Below are 26304 nucleotides of genomic sequence, written 5' to 3'. Positions count from 1 at the left end.
CGTCATGCTCTGAAATTATTGAACTCAATGTTCAGTCTGGCAGGCTGTAGTGTGCCTAATCGGTAAATGAGATGCTCGAGCTTGCGTTGATGTTCACTGGAACACTGCAGCAATCCCAGGACAGAGATGTGAGCATGAGAGCAGGGGGCGTGTGTTGAAATAGCATCTGGTCTAGTCTGAGTGCCCAATCAGTTCAACTGACCAATGAAGCTTCACAATTGCACTGTCTCTTCTTTAGATATCACATTATCTTTCTGTGATGAGCTAGTATGATTAATTGGGTTGTGAGTATCTCCATCTAAATAGGAATGTCGATTTAAAGTTATACCAGAACTACTCTGCTTAATATCTAAACCAATATATTTAAAACCCCACAAGCCTGATTCCCAAATTCAAATTCTACTCTAATCTTATTAACAACACATCTCTCAAATTCTGCAGTACTTCCCTATAAGAAATCATCAACGTGCATCATGAAGATATCTGAAAGTTTCCCTTTATGATACCAATAAAGAATAGCAGAATCCGCTTTTAGTTGAACACAACCTATTTTCAGCAAAACAGATCGCACTGAAAAATACCACATCCTGGAAACATCATTAAGACCATGGACACATTTGTTCAGTTTCCATAGTTTTCCTTCTGCATCAACCGTAGGCAGTTTTAGAAACACTTCTCTCTGAACAGTATCAGCCTGCAGAAATGCAGCTTTTATGTCGATTGACATACATTCCCATGAATATGTGGCCAAAAGAGTTAAAAAGATGTTGAAGATTACATTTCCAGTTGTGAGAGACTCCACTCTAATATCTGCATCACCCAGTCACTCACCAAAACCCCTAGCAACTAGCCTCACTTCAGCCTTACAAGTCCCATCTGCAAGGACTTGTTCGGTACAAATCCATCTTGTGATAAAACTCCTTATCTGGTACCTCAGAATAAACTCCAAACTCTCTCCAACTATTTTGCCTCTCATTAGTTTATCCTCAAGTTTATTGGCGGTCATTAAAATTTCATGATCGTGAGGACTTCAAGCTACGGCCTCTAATTGCACTTTCATGTATGTCAGGACTATTACTGTGAGATCTCCCAATATTTAAATTTGCCAGTCGCTTTCTCTGCATGTCCTACAATTGTTACTTCCCTTCATTCACCAGACTCCTCTGGAATATATGCCACCCAAGTTACTCACCCTGGGTAATTGGCCTTTGGAGGTGATAGCTCTGTCCTGTGTGTCATGATTACTCACATTACCACTATCCAGCCCTTTACTATATTCTGCTCCCTAAGATCTTAATCACAAAACACATGAACACTTGAGGTACAAGGTGCCTCGTTTACTTCTATCAGCTGCTCAGAGTCCGATATTTTGTGATGAATCAACCTTAACAGTTTGATTTCCATGTTTGATAACTATTGTCTTACCATCACGACCTATTACCTTACCAGGCTCTTTTCATTCCCTATAATTCTCTCTTCTATAATATACCTAATTGCCTGAATTAATATCTATCTCAGATGGTGTTATACAGTGCCTCAATTCTTAATGAGTTTTCTCTGAGACCTCAGTCTTGATGAAAGCCTGCCACCCTGCATGTAAAGCATTCAGATTTGCAGAAAAATTGGAACTAATGGCAGTACCTTCTAGAGTATAAGGGCTAACACACAGTACAGAATGCAATTTGGGATTTTGCCTATAGACTAATTGATATCCCCCAACTGGACTGAGTTCTTTGCACAAACCACCCGTGCAGTCTAATTGATCAGCTAAAATGTTATGCAGCATTTGATCAGCTAAAATTTTATGCAGCATTTCATAAATCACCTTTCACAAAGTCCATTGCTGAAAGGACTTTTAGCTGTGGTATTCATGACCATGATGTTCATAATTTCACACATCTCTCTGAACATGTTATTGGCAAATTCCCCTCTATTATCAGTCAGAATCTTCGCTGGAGTCCCAAGTCTGGTCACCATCCATTTCTCCATGATTTTGTCTATAAGAATCCTTTTGACTTTACTAAGTATTATTGTAGAAAGACTAAATCTGGTCACCAGGTCAACAAAATGTGGAATGAAAATATTTCTGTCTTTGTCCCATACATTCAGATCCATGGCAACTATCTTGTTAAAGTTATCTTCCAATGGAAGACTTACAATAGGATGTAGTGGCACTTCTGATACTTAATACAGATTTCACACTTCTCATTATTTGCCTCGTATACTTTTCATCAGTCATACCCTGCATCCTTTAGCAGGGTTTTTAATCTTTAACAAGTCAGATGAGCAAATTGTCTGTGTAACTTTAAAACAATTTGCTTTTTTATCTCTGATTCTAATCACCTGATGTCATTTATACTTCCCTAACACAAACATCAGGTTTTGTTAAGGAGATACAATAATGCCCTGACTGGAAAAACTGCAAATCCACTGGCTTTCCAAAAATAATTGCTTTATCATGCTCCATGTCAAGTTTCATTTGTGCCTTTTTCATAGAAGGTTTACTCAGCAATATAGGTATCACATGAGAGACTACAGTAGTACTTATAAAATGGTTTGCACCAGCTATTTTACATGGAATTACAACTCTCTTTAGTGACCTCAATGTGTTGTCATCACCAAACCTAAAGCAAGTAGTACTTTTATAACCTTTAACTTTGCATCTATTCTCACTACTTAGTGAATCAAAGTAACATTTAACTAATCCATTCCACATACCCCGAAGTACAAGTCCTATCTAGCACTGCACAGTTAAATGAGTCCATGACCAATATATTCACCAAAGGAATAAAGCTCTTTGTCACCATTTAATTTGAAGGAATTCATCACTATCTTCATTCACTTCCTCAGAAATCCCTTCATCATTGTCATTTCAAGGACCCTGCCTCTCTGCTTTGGACATCATTCCATAATGAAACATCAATTCACACCTGAAGCACCTATGATCTGTTCCTTGGGATTCCTGGGATTCATTTGTCTATTATTGCAGTTCCAGTTCTGTCTTCTGCTGAAATAGGCAAATCTGCTAAAGGTACTTTCATCCTCATTCTGCCTGTCTTTAACCCTTCCATTATATTGGGGCCTGCGCCCACTATCTGGACTGTTTCAAAATTTGGCAATTATTGAGTCCTCTACTCTTTGTGTCACCACAGAATGTCCCATTTATTCCATGAAGGCTGGAGGAAATGACTGTTTTCCCAGGATTTTTTTCAAGTCAACTAACTTCTGATCCAACAGGGTCTCCCTCTCCGAGAACCGAACACCAGTTAGAGACAGGAGCCTGTTAACAAGAAACACCTTAGCACAATCCAGCAATTTAAACACTAGTACCAATCCAGGGATCCCCAAATTGAATTTCATCAATCTTTTATACAATCTGTTAAAGTCCATGATATATTCCTTGATGGAATGACCATCTGTTTTTTGAAATCTCATCCAAGAACTCTAAAAGAGGGTCCAAACCTCCACTGACAGGCATCTAGCTTACAAAATATTTTACTTCTGGTAGGAAGAGACAAGGCCAAGGCCATACCTTCCTTCAACTTTTATAGGGACATAACCCGTGTCGACATATCCACTTCATTCTTCCACAGGCCATATGAATCAGACTCTGAGAACATCCCAACAATTTACACTCGCTTTCTGCCATTTTTCACAATGGCCACTAGGATTCTGGTTTTCTGTCTGATTTTTTTTATCAGCTTCCAACCTTCACCTTCTCCTCTCCTACCATGTTCTACTCCAGAAAGCCAGTTGCACGTTACAAGCTTACACCTCCTAACCCAACAACCACTGTTTTAGTCTGTCTTTATTTATAGGGCACTCATACTGAATGCCGAGTTAATGCCCACTGCTGCTTACAATTATATATAATTATATACAATTTACACACTCTCCCCTCTCTAATCTCCTCTCTCTCCCTTTCAATCTCCTCTCTCCCCTCTCCGATCTCCCCTCTCTGATCTCTCCCCTCCAATCTCCTCTGTCCCCCATGATCCCCTTTCTCCCCACCCCGATCTCCTCTCTCCCCACTGATCTCCTCTGTCTCCCCTCTCCGATCCCCACCCTCCAATCTTCTCTCTTCCCCTCTCCCCATTGATCTCCTCTCTACCCCCTCTGATCTTTTCTCTCCCCTCTAATCTCCTCTTTCTCCACCCCACTCTCTTCTTCCCCCTCCAATCTCCTGTCCTTGGCCCGTCTAATCTCCTCTTTCTCCACCCCACTCTCTTCTTCCCCCTCCAATCTCCTGTCCTTGGCCCGTCTAATCTCCCGATGTTCTCTAGGCAAGCAGCAAGCTGATAGAAAGTGGCTGGCAACAGGGAGGAAACATGATTCAGGCTGCAAGCCACAGGCTTTGTCTAGACGTATATGTGACCAAAACATCAGATGTGGGCATGTGGCCTGTCTTGTGCTGGGGGTGGGGTTGCGGTATGGTGTTTAGGGTTGGTCCACAGACACCATGGCAGCAGTCACAACTTAAGTTCATTCACTTATGTTGTTGATACCTTCAAGCAAGTTCTCCCTGTTCCAATCATAATCTTTTTAATTCAGAAAAACAAATGCTCGCATATATTTTGTAAGTCATGGTACAGTTTTACTACATGCTCTTACACGAAAACTCACTGGCACAGGGAAAATCGAGAGAGCTTGACAACATTTCTGTTGCTTGGCTGAGCCACAAAAATGTCCAGGAATCAGTCCTGCAAGGTTGAGCTGTTGGACTTTGTGGAGATTAAGGATGAAGCTCATCTTTATTTAATCAGCAATTTTTTTGGGCATGCTTCTAGGTTGTTTGGGCCTTCAATAGATATTCCTAAGAAGAAGAAGAACGATTTGCATTTATATAGCACCTTCCACAACCTCAGGACATCCCAAAGCACTTTACAGCCAACGAAGTACATTTGAAGCGTAGTCACTGTTGTAGGAAACATGTCGGCCAATTTGCACACAGCTGATCCCTGTGGCGGGCCTGGTAAATGGTGTCATTCCCATCCGTCACGTGGGCACCCGCCCCAATGCGATTATGCGGCAGGTGCCCATTTTGCATAGGGGAGGTACGGGCCCCCCCCAATCAGGTGGTGGGGGCAGGAGGCAAGTCATTAATTAGGGCCTCAGATGACTCCAGAACAGGTACTCGCGCCACATTCAAGGGCCTCCCAGCCCTGCATTCACTCCTGTTCTGGATACATTGCCGGCTTGGTGCAGCCAACAACTTTGTCTAACTGGGTCCTGTATCCCCCCATGCTCCAAGGAAGGCAGAAGACAATGTCCGAGCAAAGACACAGGGTGCCCCACAGTTCATTGATGCTTCCCTGTAGATTCTGCTCCAGGCTGCAAGGAAAAGGCAGTAGGTTCTCTTCTCCTGCGATGGCAAGGGGAGGTCCTCCCGCCTGACTAAGCAAGCCTGGGTGGAGATCGCAGAGGAGGTCAGCAGCCGTCGGGTCACCCAGCGTCAGTGAGTCCAATGCAAGAAGAGTGTCAATGACCTATAGCGTTCTGCCAAGGTGAGTGCTCCATTCCAGTTGCCTTCTTGACAATTGCATGTGATTACATGGGAGGTTGCACGACATGGGGAGGGGAGCAGTGCTGCGGCATTGGCTGAGTGGCTAGGGTTATGCGTGGCTGTCTATCGGTCACAGGCCACCTTCCTTTACAGCTCACCCCCCTAAACTCCCAAGACAATGAGTGTCAACATGACAGATGTCAGATTTCCCAGTCGGGGTTGTTAATGGTGGGTTAATTATGTTGTTAAACATACATAGGTGAAGGGCATTGTTTAATTAAGGACTTAGAGTGGATATAAAGAGAGCCTGCTGGGAAAGGGGGCAGAAAGGCAGAGATATTTAATGCTGCATTCTGTGAATAAACCCACAATCAAGAAAAGGATCTGTGTCTAGCTTCATTCTTCACCATTTGGCTTTGATCCATATAACTTGGGATGAGGGGCTGAAATGAGCTGAACTGTCATGTTGATCTCTGTGCCATTCTCTACCATCTCCATCTTTCCTCTTGCAGGACAAGAGGGCCCATAATAGGAGGGAGGTGTCCCAGATGGTGGAGGACTCCAAGATGTACATCCACTTATCTCCACTGAGGAAGAGGCCTTGGAGCTGGTGGGCACCCAGGGCGGCAACTCAGTAGCTGATAGCGAGATTGGAATCCCTGTGCAAGAGAGTGAGGATTGTCTCCCATAGGCATGTGCATCAATGTTGGAGACCCACATAACACTTGGTAGGCATCAGGAGAACTGTACAGCCTAACCCACATATGTTTGTGTTCTCTCATGCAGGTAGCCATTCACAGGGGTGTGCAACCACTGGGGGACAGCCGTCCACCTCTGAGGAGGAGGACGACTCAGAGGATGCACCATCCCATGACTTTCTTGCACCCACCACCAGCGCAGATACTTTCACCTCGGTTGGTGCACACTCGGCTTTAGAACCAGGGTCACAAGCTGGTGAGAGCACCACATGGACACGAGGTCAGCTGGCAGAGACTGTGACAGCCGAGGACTCTGACAGTCGGAGGACAGTGGGTGGCTAGGCCCATGCTGAGCCCCAGGCTGATGTCGAGCCTCTGGCATTGACAGCACAGGGCATGCTGCAGTTGCAGAGAGGGATAGGGCAAAATCTGGCGGAGATGCCAGAGGCTATGCGCAGCCATGAGCGGACGATGGAGGAGTCCATCCACACCATGAGTGCTGCCATGTCTAGGGCGTGTGAGCGCATGGCTTCCCCCATCGAGAGGTTGGCGACCCTCGGCTCAATGCAGCAGTGGCAGGGTGAGAGAAGGAACAGGAGCCTGGATGTTTCTGCAGCTTCTGGTCCTTCTCTGGTGAGCAGAGAGGCTCACGTGAGCCTACAAAGGGAGGAGAGGATGGAAGACATATCTGGGGGCTCTCCTCGGGGCACTCAGAGTGTGGCACCTCAGCCCCTCTGCCGGTGAGTCCAGCTCCAACAGCCACGATGCCTGAGGAGAGTCCTGCACCAGTCCAGGTCACCCCCAGGCAGTCGGGGCCCCCCAGGCCTCAGGCAGCCAGAGGACACCTGCCAAAGGCATCACAGGACAAAGGGCAGCTTGATCAGTAAGCTACCTCCAGCCCAGCAGCTGCCATCAGGATCACACCACGTAGGGGCACCCCCAAATGGATTAGAAACAGCACATAGCAACACTTTGGATTTTACTGGTGTAGAATATACGTTTTGTGTTAAATGATTAAAATATCTTTTGTTCAAATCTTTAAGTTTCATTGTCTGAAAGCTATCTGCCATTATGCCTTAATTGTGAGATGTAGACCTCAGCCTTCCCCCTTAGGGCTATGGCAACATAACCACAGCCCTCATTAATATGCTAATGTGATGAAAGCCTCATTTAACTCTCCCATAGGCACTAGCGCACATTACATCCACTCGCAAGACAGGGACCACAAATGGACTGGATATGACAGAGTTCAGACATTAAGGTGAGCCTTTATTTCACTCTCTGTAAATGGACACCAGATCACCTGCAAACGAGTCGTTGTGAGGTCGTCTCTTGCCTCCTTCGTGTGTAGCTCTACCTGTCTGGCCTCCTGCCTTGGCACCTGAGGATGTGACAATTCTGTCAGTGGAGTCGCTCATGGACCTCAGATCCCAACCTTGATGATGGCCCACCCTCTGTTCCAGCAGTGTGAGCAAACAGATCCATCACACAGCAGTTTGCCAATCCCATACTGGCCCTCCCAAAGCTGATTTCACCCCTTTGTAGAGCCCCCTCTACCCCGGACCCCCTTTGCAGAGCCTGTAGCAACACACTTCCACAATGGCTACAAAACCCCCCTCTTCCCCAGGCTGCAGTGCTCAAAGCCGCTTACCCATCACGTCAATGTACCCTCTCGCCTTTGTGCCACCAGGTTTCACTGGTTGTGAAACCAGAGGCACATGAGTGCCACCCACCGTTCACAGAATTGGTCATTGATCATTAAATTGCTTGTAATGATATTTAAATACATTTAAATTACATTAAAATAGGTTCCCGTCTGGTTGCGGCAAGAGTGCCACCATTCTGCTTTCCTGCCACTGACAAAATCCAGAACTGTCGTCATGATGCCAGATTTCTAGGCAGATAGCTGCGTTGCAATTCGCCCACACCCCTTGCCGCAATTCCGCCCACACCCTTCGCCACCATTCCCACCCTCGACGGCCACACAAAATCCAGCCCAGCAAGCTCATCAATGTGATAATGACCAGATCATCTGTTTCAGTAATGTTGCTTGAGTAATAGATATTAGCCAGCACACTGGGAGAATTCCTCAGACTTCTTTGAAATAATACCATGCTGTCTTTTACATTCACCTGAGAGGACAACAAGACCTCAGTTTAACATCTCATCCTGAAGTTGGCACCTCCAACAGTGCAGCACTTCCTCAGTACTGCACTGGAATGTCAGCCTAGATTCTGGCTCAAATGTCTGGAGTGCAGCTCAAATCCATAATCTTCTGGCTCAGAGATATGAGTGCAGCAAACTGAGCCACAGCTGACACCTATGGTAAGATCCTGTCTTTAGAGACTGTTAGCTACAAACTGAGTATTGGGCTCTGTCACAGGAGTGTAGTCATAGAACCATAAAAAAATTATGGCACAGAAGGAGGCCATTCAGCCCATCGTGTCTGCGTGGCCGAAAAAGCTAGCCACCTTCCAGATTTACTAGTGACTCCCACCTTCCAGCACCTGGTCCGTAGCCTTGCAGGTTACAGCAGCAGGTGCATGTCCAGGTACCTTTTAAAAGATTTTGAGGGTTTTTGCCTCCACCACCATTCCTGGCAGTAAATTCCAGACACCCACCACTCTCTCAGTGAAAAAGTTTTTCCTCATGTCCCCGCTAATCCTTCTACCAATCATCTTAAATCTGTGCCCCCGAGCAATTGACCTCTCCATTAGGGGAAACAGGTCCTTCCTGTCTACTCTATCTAGGCCCCTCATCATTTTGTACACTTCAATTAAGTCACCCTTCAGCCTCCTCTGTTCTAAGGAAAACAACCCTAGTCTATCCAATCTTTCCTCATAGCTGCAACTTTCAAGCCCTGACTAGATTCTTATAAATCTCCTCTGTACTCTCTCCAGAGCAATTATGTCCTTCCTGTAATGTGGTGACCAGAACTGTATGCAATACTCCAGCTGTGGCCTAACCAGTGTTTTATACAGTTCCAGCATCACATCCCTGCTTTTGAATTTTATACCTCAGCCAATAAAAGAAAGCATTCCATATGCCTTCTTCACCACTCTATCTACCTGTCCTGCCACCTGTGGACATACACTCCAAGGTCTCTCACTTCTTCTACCCCTCTTAATATCCTCCTGTTTATTGTGTATTCCCTTGCTTTGTTTGCCCTCCCCAAATGCATTACCTCACACTTCTCTGGATTGAATTCCATTTGCCACTTTTCCGCCCACTCAACAAAATCATTGATATCATTCTGGAGTCTACGGCTATCCTCTTCACTGTCAACTACACATCCAATTTTTGTGTCATCTGCAAATTTCCCAATCATGCCTCCATGAAACCCAATCACTATGAGCACATGGGCACTGGCGCTCAAAGCAGTGGATGAGCTTGCCTGCCTCCAGTAGAGGCCAAGGTGAGGGGGAGGCAGGAAGGAGAGGGGTGAATACAGTAAGAGGGGAGGGAGGTCTATGTAAGCATGTGTCCGAGTAGGTTGATCAAGAAATGGTACTAATGACAGAGAGTAGAATGGCTGAAAGGGTTTTGAAGAAAAATCACCCATAAGTGAATCATTATTTTTCCTGCATGACAGACACTTTTATTTCATTGATCCAGTACATCCCATAATTAAATGATATCTTGTGATAGAGCAAGAGAGCAGTAAAAGATCGCATCCCTGATAGGATTAGTAGTGGAGACATTTGTATTTTATAGTGAGCCCATTTGAAAGTTAACACTGTTGGACAGTGGAGCGAGGGGAGGTGGGGACTGTACAGCAGAACTATCTATTGGTAGGGACTAGCCCCTATAAATCACTGCAAAGCAGTGGGTTATTTGGACTGTACCATCAGGTAAAGTGGGGGAGAACTGGAGGAGAGGAGTGTTCTCACTAACCTGTCCAGCTCTCAACCAGTCCTTTCACTTCAGTGAGTGTTTTAGCATCTCATATTGAAGTGGGGACCACTCAGCTCAATGGACAGGTTTCAATATTGGAAAAAGAAAATGAGGAGATCCTGAACTAATATGAGCAAAAATATGGATTTCCGAATGAGCAAACTAGTGAACTCCTGACATTGTGAATTTTACTGTTGAACAAATGACAACTGTGAGCCTACATCAGAAGAGAGGAAAGCTGTCTTATTCAGCCCATTTGTTGGTGCTCTTTCTTCAACTGGAGCTATCTGCTGTAATCCCTGTTCCCCACATCTCCTTATATTTTTCCTTTCAAATACTCATCCAGTTCTCTTTTAAGCGATGTTGCACGCTCTGCCTCAATTGCCCTCTTCAGATAACGTATCCCTCTGTGAAAAGATTTCTTCTGACTTCCCTCTTCATTCTTCTAGTGATGATCCTCAATCTATGTCCACTTGTTACTACTTCAGAGGAAACAAATGATTTACTAGTGACTCTCTGAAAACCTTTCATAATGCTGGAGACCTCTACTAGATCCCACCTTAACCACGTTTTCAGCTTCAGTCTTTGAACTTAGTGCCACAAGCCCTCATTCCTGGTAGTGTTCAAGTGGCCCTTCCCTGTACCTTTTTCATCGCCCTCATATCCTTCTTCTGATAGGGTTCCCAAAGCCGCACACAATCCCCCAATGCCTTGTACCAATTCAACATCACTTCCGTTCTTTTATATCCAATGCCCTGTACAAAATCCCACCTGATTTTTATGGCCATCATCATGTACTCCCACTTTTAAAACCTATATTTTTCTAATTCATTGTTTGGATTTAGGCATCACTGGCAAGGCCAGAATTAATTGCCCATCCCTAGTTGCCCCTTGAGAAGGTGACAGTGGGCCTCCTTCTTGAATCACTGCGTGTGGTGACAGTGCTTCCACTATGCTGTTAGGTAGTGACGACGAAGAAACGGCAATCTGTTTCCAAGTTGGGATGCTGCGTGACTTGGAAAGGAACGTGGAGATGACGGTGTTCCCACACACTTGCTGCCTTTGTCCTACTACCTGGTAGAGGTCATTGATTTGGGAGGTGCTGTTGAAGAAGCCTTGGTGAGTTGCTGCAGTGCAGCCTGTGGATAGAACTGAGATTGTCAAATAATATTGTCTCTGATATTTGGAATGTAATCAAATAAGTCAAAACAATTTATTTTATTGGTTGCATTCTACTCATAGACCTTTCAGAGAATAATGATGAACCATTATATGACTTTTTTTTACTAGAATGGATAATTACATAGAATCTACAACACGGAAACAGGCCATTCGGCCCAACAAGTCTATGCCAACTTTTATGCTCCATACGTACTTCCTCTCATTCTAATTACCTCTTCCCACCCCTTCTCATTTCCCTCTATTCCCTCCTCCCTCATATGTGCATCAATGCTATTTGCTTCAACCACTCCAAGTGGCAGTGAGTTTCATATTCCCAACACTCTGTGTAAAGAATCACTCCTAAGTTCTTTATTTGATCTGTTAGTGGCTATCTTATATTCATGCACCCTACGTCTGATCTCACACACAAGTGGAAGCAGTTTCTTCACATCCACTCTACCCAACCCCTTTGTAGTTTTAAAGATGCCTATCAGGTCTCCTCTTAGTCTTCTCTTTCACAGTGTAAAGACCACCCCTTTCTGCAACACACCACCCCACCCCCACAAAGCCTGCTCAATCTTTACTGATAGTTGCAAGCTCTTAATTCTGGTTCTATCTTTGTAAATTAGCCTTGGAATAGCATGACCTTTGAGTAACATGGCAAGTTCATTGACATGTCTAGTTCATTGGCCTTTGAGTAACATGGCTTCAGATCAACATGGCCATTCATTGACCTTCAGCATATTTGGCCAGTTCAGTGGCTTTCGAGGATCAAATATACATGGCTACTTCATTGATGTTGAACAAACAAGCTTTGTTAATCTTGGATGGCCAATTTGTTGACCATGGGCAAACATTATAGAGTCCTATTAATCTTATATTCTGTGTATATGTCAATAGGCAACCTGGCAATAAGAAGATACTAAATAAATCAAACTGTTCAGTTAGCGTCTCTGCTAGAAACCAACAGTTTGTCATCAGCCAACATCACCAAAAGTAGATTTGGCAATTTATCCATTGCTGTTTCTGGGGGATTTCTATGCGCAAATTAGTTGCTGCTTTTTTTTTCCTAAATGGCAACAGGATCTGCACTTTAAGAGTACTTCATTGGCTGTGAAATGTCTCAGAATGTCCTGAGAACGTGAATTATGTAGAAGTTCATAGAATGTATAGTATAGAAATTGGCCATTCATCCCAATCGGTCCATGCCAGTGTTTATGCTCTACGCTCTTCCTACCTCCCTTCTTCATCTTATCCTATCAGCATAACCTTCTATTACTTTCTCCCCATGTATTTATCTAGCCTGCGCTTAAATGTATCTATGCTATTCGCCTCAACTACTCTATGTGGTAGTGAATTCCACATTCTAACCACTCTCAGGGTAAAGGGGTTTCTCCTGAATTTCCTATTTGATGAAAGCCACTATATAGATATACATTTTCCTTTCTTCCTTTCTTTTCCTGACCTGATCTGACCTGTTTGGTTTTGCTCCCCTACAGTCTGGCTTAGTTCATTGCCATCAGCATTCTGCTATCTGTCAGGTCACAAGTTACAAGCAGCCTCTCTTAACCACCCAAGCCTGGAACATCCTTCCTCATTGGTTCAAAAGGGGTGCTACTTCATTGGTAAAAATGAGCCAATGAGGGATTATAACGCTGAGGTCCAGTGCTAATAGGTACAGATCTGTAACTCTATAATGCTGGGATACAGTATTGCTGGCCACAGGTGTGTCACTGTATAACACTCCGGTACAGTACTAGTGGCCACGTTTCCTACATTCAAAAGGTCGAGAACCAGAGGACACCAATTTAAACTGAATGGCAAAAGAACCAAAGGCGACATAAGGAAAAACTTTTTAACGCAGTGAGTGGTTAGGATCTGGAACACATTTCCTGAGAGTGTGGTGGAGGCAGATTTGATTGTGGTTTTAAAAAGGGAATTGGATAATCATCTGAAGAGAAAAAGAATTGCAGGGCTACAGGGAAAGGGCAGGGGAGTGCGACTAGCTGAGTTGCTCTTGCAGAGAGCCAGCACAGGAACAAAGAGCTGAATGGACTCCTTCTGTGCTGTAACTATTCTATGATATATTACAACAGTAATTACATTTTAAAGTACTTCATTGGCTGTGAAGTGCTATGGGATGTGCTGAGATTGTAAAAACTGCTATATAAATCCAAGTGCTTTGAATCAGTTGATAAGAAACACGTGATAGTGGCCTGAATTGACCCATTCCTTCAATATTTCTTCCACCTTAAGAAGAATCTCTTCTGTAATGGCATAGCAAACATTAGCCAAGAGTTTGCATCTTACGATAACAACAACTTGCATTTCTATAGCTCCTTTAATGTCATAAAACATCCCAAGGAATTAGACAGGATTGTTATCAGACAAAAAATTGACTCCGAGCTACATATGGAGATATTAGGACAGTAGATCGAAAGCTTGGTCAAGGAGGTAGGTTTTAAGCAGCATCTTAAAGGAGGTAAGAGAAGTAGAGGCTGAGAGATTATTGGTGGGAATTCCAGAGCTTAGGGCCCAGACAACCAAAGCTGCGGCCAAAAATGATGGGGAAATCGCAGATGCACAAGAGGCCAGAATTGGAGGAAAGCAGAGTCTCGGGGGATTGTATGAGGCCATAAACACAAGAATGAGAATTTAAAAGTCAAGGCTTTGCTGGATTGAGAGCCAATGTAAAGAGCTCTGGAGGAATGGGCGAACAGGATTTGGTGCAAGTTAGGACACTCACCTCTGTACCACATTAGGACAGCGATACCAGGTCATGGTAAGGGTTGTAAACTAAAAAGAGATTGGGCAGTCCCACGCAGCTCCCAGTGGCTGTGAATTCTCAGCCAGAATATGACACCAGTTAAGCCATCATACTCAGATGCCAAGCAAACTCAGGTTCCTATCAAAAGTGGCAAGAGAACTAGTTGATTGACAAAGAGGCTCTACTATTCATTTGGAAATAAAAAAGTATACTTGGTTTTAGCTATGGATCTATCTTACCGCCAAGGTTCCTCCATTACTGTTAACTATTCTGATCACTAAGTGCACTTTGGGCATTGTTACGACATGACTGCTCAAGACAAAGCCCCAATCAAAATATATGATTCTGATTGTGGTGGGAGCAATGCACTGTCAATTCAGTCCCGTCACTCCATAGATCACCTAACATATCACTTTAAACTTTCCAAATTAAAGAAAACTATAGCTGAATTGAACCATCTATTAACCCCCAAATGAGGCAAACCAAACCAGATGGCTTTAGATCAACAAATAAACTGTTTATTACAAAAACTAAATTTTTAAACACTACTAAGATAAAAAAAAAAATTTAAATAGAAAAAATTAGTGTCCTTGCAGATTTACACTTCCCGATGAACAATCTTCGGATTAAAGTCCACTCGCAATCTTCCAAGGTCCAATGAGGAAAGGAAAATAGTCCCACATTCGAAGCTTCAAACTTCTTTCTTCCAGCGATGACACAGCAGATCAACAACCCGCAGCTACTTTCAATAGAATCAATCTGGCTTTAGAATTTTGAGGGATGAACAATAGTCACAGTTTAAATTCTTTCTTCAGTTTAAATTAACAGAGATCTCTGTTCAGTTCACGCTGGCCCAGCTGTCTGTATCTGTTAGAACAGTCTGTCTCAACAAAAAGCCAGTTTGAAAGTTAATTGCAACATTGTATATCAATCCTCAGTCTCTGAATGGCTGTATCCAAGGCAACCAGAATGCACCTTCTCAGTAATTCCTGAGGCTCGCTTGTTCTTAAAACAGTGATCCTTTGCTGTCTTAAAGACACACCACATATTTTCCCCAAAAAAACAGTATCATAGCAGTACTATATATTAGTATAGTCATTGCTATACTAATTTTGTCTTCTCAAAAACTGCAGTAAACATTTAAACAGTAGCCATACTGAAGCAATCCAACCTGAAGTCAGGATGGAGGAATAGCGTTCTGTCTCTTTATATTCTTCAGAGAAAATTACTGGATTTCTGGTCATTATTTCAATTCAATCCTTCCTTGTCATCCTGTCTGCTTAAACCAGTATCAATCATTTACTTCATTTTTCTAATCAATAATAGTCATTAGGCTCCTCTTTGCTCAATAGAATCCTGATGGCTTGTAATGCATCTAATTTATCTTTCTGATTTATGCTGGCTATCTCCTCCTCAGCTTCATGTCAATGGGTTCTCTGCAGTATTAATATAATCTAACAGAGTTAGTTAGCATGGGCTACTCGCAGTATTTGTGTGTAAATCATGCCATCCTTATGGTACATTTTAAGCTGATGTTCTCTCTAATTGATTGATTAAAGGATAAAGGAAACTCTGGGGTAAAAGTGGAAAATAGTGGCCAAGGCATTGGAGAGAACGCCCCATCTCTTCTTCGAAATAGTGCCATGGGATCTTTTACATCCACCTGAAAGAGAGATGGGGCCTCAGATTAATGTCTCATTGCAATATTCTTTCTTTTAGCTGGTGAATACTTTGCTTGCTGTGGTATCACTCAAACCAGCAACGTTGCCAGTTCAATCCCTGGACTGTTCTGAGTTAGCTATGCTCAACCAGGTCAATGATAGGGGCCTTAGCACCCACAGTATGGGGAAATTAGCCAGGGTTCCTGCTCTTGATATCTATCCAGTAACACTGCTGGGAAGTGAGGAGGGAGAGAACCGCATTTGGTTCTCATAGCCCCTCTCAGTTTAAGTGGAACCATGAGGAATGGCCACTTGGTGACATGCTATCAGATCGCAAGGACTTGTGCCACAGTAGAATTACTGCCTTCGGAACATGAGAAAAGGATTAGAATTTAGAGATCAAATAAGCCAAGAAGTAATATCCATCTAGCAATCAGCAAAAGGCAAAGTTGATATTGATATTAAGAAGCATTATTTCAGAAAACAGCAGAAGGAGAGGACTTCTGGGTAAGGTGGTGGAGGCAAAAATCTTGGCATCATTTAAGAAGCAGGTGGATACTGTTAATGGGGAGGAACTGGAGGGCTCTGCTGGATCGATCAGCTGAATGGCCTTTCGCTTCCATATCTACCTGATGATGAGTGTGTGTCTCGACATACTTTCCAATTACAGCAACATTAGACACATCACTCAAGTGTTCTCCACCCTTGGCCGTTGTGCAATTTTCATGGTGAGGTCGCGTCCGATTTCCACATTGAAGGGCAACATATTGAAAGGAATGATGTCTGAGCATTGCTGGGTCAAAGGTTACTCTTGCTTTTTACGCAGCAGAGGGCAACAAGGATGAATAAGACACACTGATGGCTGAAACTAAAGATACAACTGACTGGAGCAGCAGGGAGCTGTATGTCATTATTGATTTGGGTAATGGAGAGGCTCTGTATTATTATAGTTAGGTAGCCATAGGATATTTAAAAATCTATCCCTAAAAGGACGAGACAGATATTTTGGAATTGAGGGATGGGGGTCGGGCAGAAGACTGTAAGGACTCCACTGCTTTCTGCCTCCTGCCTCAAAGCTCTAATAATCACTCTGTGCCTGCCTTCCATTAAGGGAACTAGATGAACTGTCCATAACAGAGAAGCCAGATTTTAGATGTGTCTTTCTCTTCAGCCTTCTTGTTCAGTGCCCTTGTACTTAAAGCAACACTTTGAGAATTTCTTGAGGAAGAAATTAAAACTACAGATCCCATGATTCTCTGCTGTGTTTACTATCACCAATCACGAGCACTTTTCTTTTTTCGAAACCATTTATCATCCATCTTAGCTCTCCTTCTCCTCCTCCCCTGAACATGTTGACTTCTGTTAGGGTACATTGTTTGCTGCCCTATAGTAGCTCCGACTAAGTGGGCCATTCTTCTCTTGTGAGCATAGAAAGGCTATTCAAACATGGGGGCATCAATGATCTTTTCATTGAAAACTGTCGGTGAGACATTGGTCATCTCAATTTCTCTGCCCCCCTCACTCACTCTAACCTGTCCCCCTCTGAACCTGAGGCACTCCGGTCTCTCAGGTCTAACCCCAACGTTGTCATCAAAACTACAGACAAGGGTGGTGCTGTTGTTGTATGGCGTACCGACCTCTACCTTGCAGAGGCTCAGCGCCAACTCACAGACACTTCTTCCTACCTCCCCCTGGACCATGACCCCATCACCAAACATCAAGCTACTGTCCACAGGACTGTCACTGACCTCATCTCCTCTGGAGATCTTCCCTCTACAGCTTCCAACCTCATAGTCCCGCAACCCCGGACAGTCCGCTTCTACCTCCTTCCCAAAATCCACAAACAGGACTGTCCTGGCAGACCCATTGTGTCAGCCTGCTCCTGCCCCACTGAACTTATTTCTTCCTATCTTGATTCTATCTTTTCTCCGCTGGTCCAGTCTCTTCCCACCTACATCCGTGGCTCTTCTGATACCCTATGTCATTTTGACAATTTCCAGTTTCCTGGCCCCAACCGCCTCCTCGTCACTATGGACATCCAATCTCTCTACACCTCCATCCCCCACCAGGATGGTTTGAGGGCTCTCAGCTTCTTCCTTGAACAGAGGCCCAACCAGTCCCCATCCACCACCACCCTCCTCCGCCTGGCTGAACTTGTTCTCACATTGAACAACTTTTCCTTCAACTCCACTCATTCCCTTCAAGTAAAAGGTGTTGCTATGGGTACCCGCATGGGTCCTAGTTATGCCTGTCTTTTTGTGGGATATGTCGAATATTCGTTGTTCCAGTCCTACTTAGGCCCCCTCCCCCAACTCTTTTTCCGGTACATTGATGACTGTATCGGTGCCGTTTCCTGCTCCCGCCCTGAACTGGAAAACTTCATCAACTTTGCTTCTAATTTCCACTCTTCTCTCACCTTTACATGGTCCATCTCCGACACTTCCCTTCCCTTCCTTTCCTTGACTTCTCTGTCTCCATCTCTGGGGGATAGGCTGTCTACTAATATCCATTATAAACCCACCGACTCCCACAGCTACCTCGACTACATTTCTTCACACCCTGCCTCCTGTAAGGACTCCATTCCATTCTCCCAGTTTCTCGTTTCCGACGCATCTGCTCTAATGATGATACCTTCCATGACGGTGCTTCTGATATGTCTTCCTTTTTCCTCAACCGAGGATTCCCCCCCACTGTGGTTGACAGGGCCCTCAACCGTGTCCGGCCCATTTTCCGCACCTTTACCCTCACCCCTTCCCCTCCCTCCCAGAACCATGACAGGGTCCCCCTTGTCCTCACTTTCCACCCCATCAGCCTCCATATCCAAAGGATCATCCTCCGCCATTTCCGCCACCTCCAGCGTGATGCCACTACCAAATGCACCTTCCCCTCCCTTCCCCTGTCAGCATTCTGGAGGGATGTTCCTTCCGTGACACCCTGGTCCACTCCTCCATTACCCCCACCACCTCATCCCCTTCCCATGGCACCTTCCCCTGCAATCGCAGGAGGTGTAATACCTGCCCATTTACCTCCTCTCTCCTCACTATCCCAGGTCCCAAACACTCCTTTCAAGTGAAGCAGCGACTTACCTGTACTGCTTTCAATGTAGTATACTGCATTTGCTGCTCACAATGTGGTCTCCTCTACATTGGGGAGACCAAACGCAGACTGGGTGACCGCTTTGCGGAACACCTCCGCTCAGTCCGAAAGCATGACCCCGAGTTTCCGGTTGCTTGCCATTTCAGCACTCCCCCCTGCTCTCATGCTCACATCTCTGTCCTGGGATTGCTGCAGTGTTCCAGTGAACATCAACACAAACTCGAAGAACAGCATCTCATTTACCGATTAGGCAAACTACAGCCTGCCGGACTGAACATTGAGTTCAATAATTTCAGAGCATGATGGGCCCCCCATTTTACTTTTATTTTTTGTTATTTTTTCTTTTTCCTTTTTCTTAATATATATTTTTTGTGTTTATTTTATTTTATTTCATCTTAGTTTGTTCAGTTTGCTTACCCACTGTTTTTTTCATGTTTGTACTTGCGGCTGTTCAATTTTCAGTCCGTTAACACCCTTTCTGTACTAATGCTTTGTCTTTCAACACACCATTAACATATCTTTGCTCCATGACCTTCTGGTCAGCTATTCTGTGACCTTGTCCTATCTACACCTTCTCCTTTGTTATTTCTTGCCCCACCCCCACTTTACTTGCTTATAACCTTTTACGTTTCTCATATTTGCCAGTTCTGAAGAAGGGTCACTGACCTGAAGCGTTAACTCTGCTTCTCTCTCCACAGATGCTGCCAGACCTGCTGAGTGTTTCCAGCATTTCTTGTTTTTATTTAAGATTTCCAGCATCCACAGTATTTTGCTTTTAATGGGGGCATCACAGTTGGGCCTGATCCTCCCCTCGCAAGTGTACTTGAATGCACTGATGTGCATGCTGGTATTTATGTTCCACACAAGCCTCCTCCTTACTTCAACTCATCCGATCACCATATTCTCCTATTCCTTTCTCTCTCATGTACTTATCCAGCTTCCTCCTAAATGCATCTATGCTATTTGCCTCAACCGCTCCATGTGGTGGTGTGTTCCACATTCTTACCACTCTCTGAGGAAAGAAATTACTCCTGAATTCCCTATTGGATTTATTAATTATCTTCATGCACAATGAATTCCATATCTTGGCTTTGCTGTCAGGGGTTAGGCCAACTGGACATTGAAGAGAAAGGGAGATTGCACAGGTCAGTCCAGCCATTGGTTAGAGGGCAGCTTGAGAAGATCAAGCACCAGGCCCTCTGCTCACCAGCTCATGTCCCTTATCTACTGATTAAATTGGCCCAACGTGTGTCATCCTTTCCGGCACACTGGAGCGAATGAGATATCCTGATTCACAGGCCGTGAAAACTGCTCCTGCTGCCTGCATGACCTGAGCCCATCATGGGCAGTGAGCAGGCGACTCATGGAGTTAGGTGTCAACCCTGGCTCAGTGGGCATCACTCTCAGTACTGAGGGAGTGCTGCACTGCCAGAGGTGCCATCCTTGATGTTAAAGCGCGGCCCCTTCTGTCCTCTCACTAAAAGACCCCGTAACAATATTTCAAAGAAGAGCCGGGGAGTTCTCCCGATGCCCCGACCAATATCATTTAAAAAAACAGGCGATCCAATCATTATAGAGTCATAGAGTTATACAGCACAGAAATGGGCCCTTCAGCCCATCGTGTCTGTGCTGGCCATCAAGCACCTAACTATTCCAATCCCATTTTCCAGCACTTGGCCCATAGCCTTGTATGCTATGGCATTTCAAGTGCTCATCTAAATACTTCTTAAATGTTGTGAGGGTTCCTGCTTCTACCACCCCTTCAGGCAGTGTATTCCAGATTCCAACCATACTCTGGGTGAAAAAACTTTTCCTCAAATCCCCTATAAACGTCCTGCCCCTTACCTTAAATCTATACCCCCTCGTTATTGATCCCTCCACTAAGGGAAAAAGTTTCGTCCTATCTCACCTATCAATGCCCCTCATAATTTTGTATACCTCAATCAGGTCCCCCCTCAGCCTTCTCTGCTCTAAGGAAAACAACCCTAGCCTATCCAGTCTCCCTTCATAGCTGAAATGCTCCAGCCCAGGCAACATCCTGGTGAATCTCCCCTGCACCCTCTCCAGTGCTATCACATCCTTCCTATAGTGTTGTGCCCAGAACTGGACACAGTACTCCAGCTGTGGCCTAACTAGCATTTTATACAGCTCCATCATAACCTCCCTGCTCTTATATTCTATGCCTCGGCTAATAAAAGCAAGTATCTCATTTGCCTTCCTAACCACCTTATCTACCTGTACTGCTACCTTCAGTGATCTATGGACAAGTATGCTGTGGCATTTCAAGTGCTCATCTAAATACTTTGTACTAAATACTAATGTACTTCCTAGGGTCCTACCATCCATTGTATATTCCCTTGCCTTGTTACTCCTTGCAAAATGCATCACCTCACACTTCTCAGGATCAAATTCCATTTGCCACTGCTCCGCCCATTTTACCAGCCCATCTATATCGTCCTGTAATCTAAGGCTTTCCTCCTCACTATTTACAACACCACCAATTTTCGTGTCATCTGTAAACTTACTGATCATACCTCCTATATTCACGTCTAAATCATTAATGTCCACTACAAACAGCAAGGGTCCCAGCACCGATCCCTGTGGTACACCATTGGTCACAGGCTTCCACTCGCAAAAACAATCCTCGACCATTACCCTCTGCCTCCTGCCACTAAGCCAATTTTGGAACCAATTTGCCAAATTGCCCTGGATGCCATGGGCTCTTACCTTCTTAACCAATCTCCCATGTGGGACCTCATCAAAAGTCTTACTGAAGTCCATGTAGACTACATCAACTGTTTTACCCTCATCTACACATCTAGTCACTGCCTCAAAAAATTCAATCAAGTTAGTTAGTCTTGATCTCCCACTGACAAAGCCATGCTGACTATCCTGATTAATCCCTGCCTCTCCAAGTGGAGATTAATCCTGTCCCTCAGAATCTTTTCCAATAGTTTCCCTATTACTGATGTTAGACTCACCGGCCTGAAATTACCTGGTTTATCCCCCTGTTACCCTTCTTGAATAATGGTACCACATTCGCTGTCCTCCAGTCCTCTGGTACCTCTCCTGTGGCTAGAGAGGAATTGAAAATTTGTGTCAGAGCCCCTGCTATCTCCTCCCTTGCCTCACTTCGCAGCCTGGGATACATCTCATCTAGGCCTGGGGGTTTATCCACTTTTAAGCCCACTAAAACAGCTAATACTTCCTCCCTTTCAATGCTAATATGTTCAAGTATATCACGATCCCCCTCCCTGATCTCTACACCTACATCGTCCTTCTCCATAGTGAACACAGATGAAAAGTAATCATTTAAAACCTCACCTATGTCCTCCGGCTCCACACACAGATTGCCACTTTGGTCCCTCCTGGGCCCTACTCTTTCCCTGGTTATCCTCTTGCCCTTCATATACTTACAAAATGTCTTGGGATTTTTCTTTATCTTGCCCACCAGTGTTTTTTCATGCCCCCTCTTCGCTCTCCTAATTACTTTAAGTACCTCCCCTACACTTTCTATACTCCTCTAGGGCCTCCGCTGTTTTCAGCGCTCTGAATCCGCCATAAGCCTCCTTTTTTTTCCTGATCCAATCCTCTGTATCCCTTGACATCCAGGGTTCCCTGGACTTGTTGGTCCTACCCTTCACCTTAACGGGAATGGCTCTGAATGCCCACTATTTCTTCTTTGAATGACTCCCACTGGTCTGACATAGACTTTCCCACAAGTAGCTCCTCCCAGTCCACTTTGGCCAGTTCCTGTTTTATCATATTGAAATTGGCCTTCCCCCAATTCAGTACCTTTATTTCCAGTCCATCTTTGTCCTTTTCCATAACTACCTTAAATCTTGCAGAGTTATGGTCACTACCGCTGAAATGCTCCTCCACTGACACTTCTACCACTTGTCCGGCTTCATTCCCTAGGATTAGGTCCAGTACTGCCCCTTCTCTTGTAGGACTTTCTACGTGCTGGCTCAAAAAGCTCTCCTGTATGCATTTTAAGAATTCCGCCCCCTTTCAGCATTTTGCACTGACTATCCCAGTTGATATTGGGGAAGTTGAAATCCCCTACTATTATTACCCTGTTATTTTTACACCTCTCTGAGATTTGCCTACATATCTGTTCCTCTATCGCTCCCTGACTATTTGGAGGCCTGTAGTACACTCCCAGCCAAGTGTTTCCCCCCTTTTGTTTTTAAGTTCTACCCATATGGCCTCATTTGAAGAACCTTCTAAGATATCATCCTTCCTTTCTGCAGTAATTGACTCCTTGATCAACAGTGCAATACCACCTCCTCTTATACCCCCTCCCCTATCATGCCTGAAGATTCTATACCCTGGAATATTGAGCTGCCAGTCCAGCCCCTCCCTCAACCATGTCTCTGTGATAGCAATAATATCATATTCCCATGTGTTAATCAATGCCCTCAATTCATCTGCCTTACTAGTAAGACCCCTTGCATTAAAATAGATGCAATCCAGCCTTGCATTATTCACTTGTGCCTTAACAGGTCAATATTTGCTCTGCCTTCCAGACTGACTTAATTTCTCTTCTATATTTGGCTGTGCATCACCCCCTACTGTACCTCCACTCTGTATCCCATCCCCTGCCAAATTAATTTAAACCCCCCTCAACAGCACTGGCAAACCTTCCAGCAAAGATGTCAGTCCCGTTCCGGTTCAGGTGCAACCCGTCCAACTTGTACAGGTCCCACCTTCACCAGAAACAGACCCAGTGATCCAGGACACTAAAGCCCTCCCTCCTGCACCATCTCCTCAGCCACACATTCATCTGCTTTATCCTCCTATTCCTGCACTCACTAGCACGTGGCACCGGGAGTAATCCAGAGATTACAACCTTTGAGGTCCTGCTTTTTAACCTGCTACCTAGCTCCTTAAATTCTTGCTGCAGGACCTCATCCCTCTTTCTACCTATGTCGTTGGTACCAATGTGTACCACGACCTCTGACTGTTCACCCTCCCCCTTCAGAATGTCCTGCAGCAGCTCCGTGACATCCTTAACCCTAGCACCAGGGAGGCAACAAACCATCCTGGCGTCACGTTTGCGGCCACAGAAACACCTATCTGTACCCCTTACGATAGAATTCCCTATCGCTATAGCTTTCCCACTCCTTTTCCTCCCCTCCTGTGCAACTGAGCCACCCGTGGTGCCACAGACTTGGCTCTTGCTGCATTCCCCTGAGAAGCTATTTCCCCCAACAGTATCCAAAGCAGAAAATCTGTTAGATAGGGAGATGGACCCAGGGAACTCCTGCACATTGCTGTTCGTGGGAACTTACTGTGTGCAAACTGGCTGTGTTTCCTACATTAGAGCAGTGACTATGCTTCAAAAGTACTTCAGTGGCTGCAAAATGCTTTGGGATGTGCTGAGGTCACGAAAGCCTTCATTTCTTTAACAGTATAAGGAAAATGGGTAATATTTACATCTCTTAGAGAGAGAAATGAAACAGCATCAGAAGGAGGATCAGATGAGATACAGACTGTGACATAAAAGACAGAGAAAAGAGGAGTGTAAATGAAATGGACTACAAGCTCACAGAGAGTAAGCATGTACTGTTGATTCGGAAGATAAGCTAGTCGCACAGCTCCGCTTGGGGAATTCTGAATTTTAAGCCCTTGAACCAAACTGAACCCAGAATCCAGGGCAAGGTCAGTCAAATTCCCTCTCCAGGTTTCCATTATATACCTACTCTATATAGGGAAGACTTCCGACAGATATAAAATAACGGAATTATTCTTACTTTAATAGCCCCCAAGTGTGCCACAGAATTTGAATGCAAAATATACAACAGTACAGAAAATCCCCTTCTAATTAATCTTTTGTTGTAGATAAGTGCAGTGTGATGTCTGACTCTGTAACATGCTCAGAAATTGCTTGAGCTGGTGTGGACCCAGATGGCCATTCTGAATTATTTAGCAGCTGATTGCTGGAGAGTACTCTGGGTGTCCTGTTTGTATTACGGGAGCGTTCAATAAAAAAACTAACAAGGTTTGAGAGCAAGGCTCCTCATGTATCTTTAATTGGAAAGTGCAAGGGTCAAGGTCTCGTCAACAAAGATTGCTGAATGCAGCCGAGATTACTGAGCAAACCCAGCAATGGAGTGTCTGGTTATAAAATGTTAAGCACGTATTTAAAGGGCCCTGGTGAAAATGCAGTCAGTAACTGGCAAGACAGCAGAGGGTAGTCAATCAGAGGATCTTAGCCTCAAATCATGGCTGTCTGCAACATTAGAAGCTCTTGCATTAGAAGGATTCACTGTCACTCAAGCAGTGTGCTACCTCCAACAGTAGAAGATTATATTCACATTCACAGAGACGAGCAGCACCAACAATCGTGATCTAGATTGCCATTAACAGGAACACATAGCTTTAGCAGAGGACTCCTATTCACAGAGTGCGCTATCTCTAGAACTACTGCACTAGATTTCCACTCACAAAATATGGTGGCTGAAAATTTCAGCTCGCGAGCGCCACTGGAACGGCGCTATGGAAGCAGAGGACCCTCCCAGTGGGACAGGCAGTGCTTCGGGCCTCTTCCAACCCAGCCCCCGCCATGGTCCCATGCTGAGGCGAGCATGCCGTGCGTGCGCTGGAAACAAAATGCATCCGCTTGTAGCTCAAAGCTGAACATGTTCAGCTGCAAGAGGGACAAAAAAGGCCAGCCATCCAACTTTCAGGTAAGGTGATCTTGAGTAATTTATACTACTGGAAGGTTTGTGGAAGCACTGTGGAGTGTTTTTGGAGGTGTTGCTGAAGTGAGTTGCTAGATTTGTCAGAGTGTGCTGCTGTATCCTCACAAGGAGGACAGAAAATCTGGTGACCTGTTCACACACAGGCTGCAACAGGGATGGGGGCTGCAGTTGCAGTGCCTCTAGGTTTGAAACACAATAGGGAGCTGGAGCAGAGGCTGCAGAGAGGGAAATTCTGCGCAGAGGGAGGAGGAGGAGACAGGATGGAGGCATCCTGGATGTCTTCAGTCCCAACGGGCTGTCTGTGAGTGCATACTCAGGCTCCAATTCCATTAGAATGGGGTTGTCCAACATACAACCTGTGGGCCAGGATCCAGCCCGCCAAAGGTTCCCATCCGGCCCGTGGATGTAAACTGTACCTGGGGCTGTTCCGCATCCTCGCCAGCGGTCCATGACTGGAGATGGGAAATTTCCCTTTGTCTTCTTCTTGCACAGCTGACAGCTGCTGAAGCAGGAATGTGCTTCCCAACTTTGGACAGATTCGGGGTTTTCCAACGTACTTTTTCAGCTGTGAAACTGACAGCGTGATGTTTTTAAACAAACTGACTAACCACAAAGCTGCTGTGCTGAACGCTCCCACTCCCTACAACTGTCAGGGAGAGAGGAGGTGGGGTGGGGGAACAGATGGGGGGGAACAAAGAGAGAGAGAGAGAGGGGGAAATAAGAGAGAGAGTGGGGAAACAGAGAGGTGGGGGAGAGAGAGAGAGAGGGGGACACGAGAGAGAAAGGGGGGGCGGGGGGGGGGGAGATAGAGAGCGAG

This window comes from Heterodontus francisci, chromosome 7, assembly GCF_036365525.1.
Source record: "Heterodontus francisci isolate sHetFra1 chromosome 7, sHetFra1.hap1, whole genome shotgun sequence".
Taxonomy (NCBI): domain Eukaryota; kingdom Metazoa; phylum Chordata; class Chondrichthyes; order Heterodontiformes; family Heterodontidae; genus Heterodontus; species Heterodontus francisci.
This window is presented reverse-complemented; position numbering follows the sequence as displayed.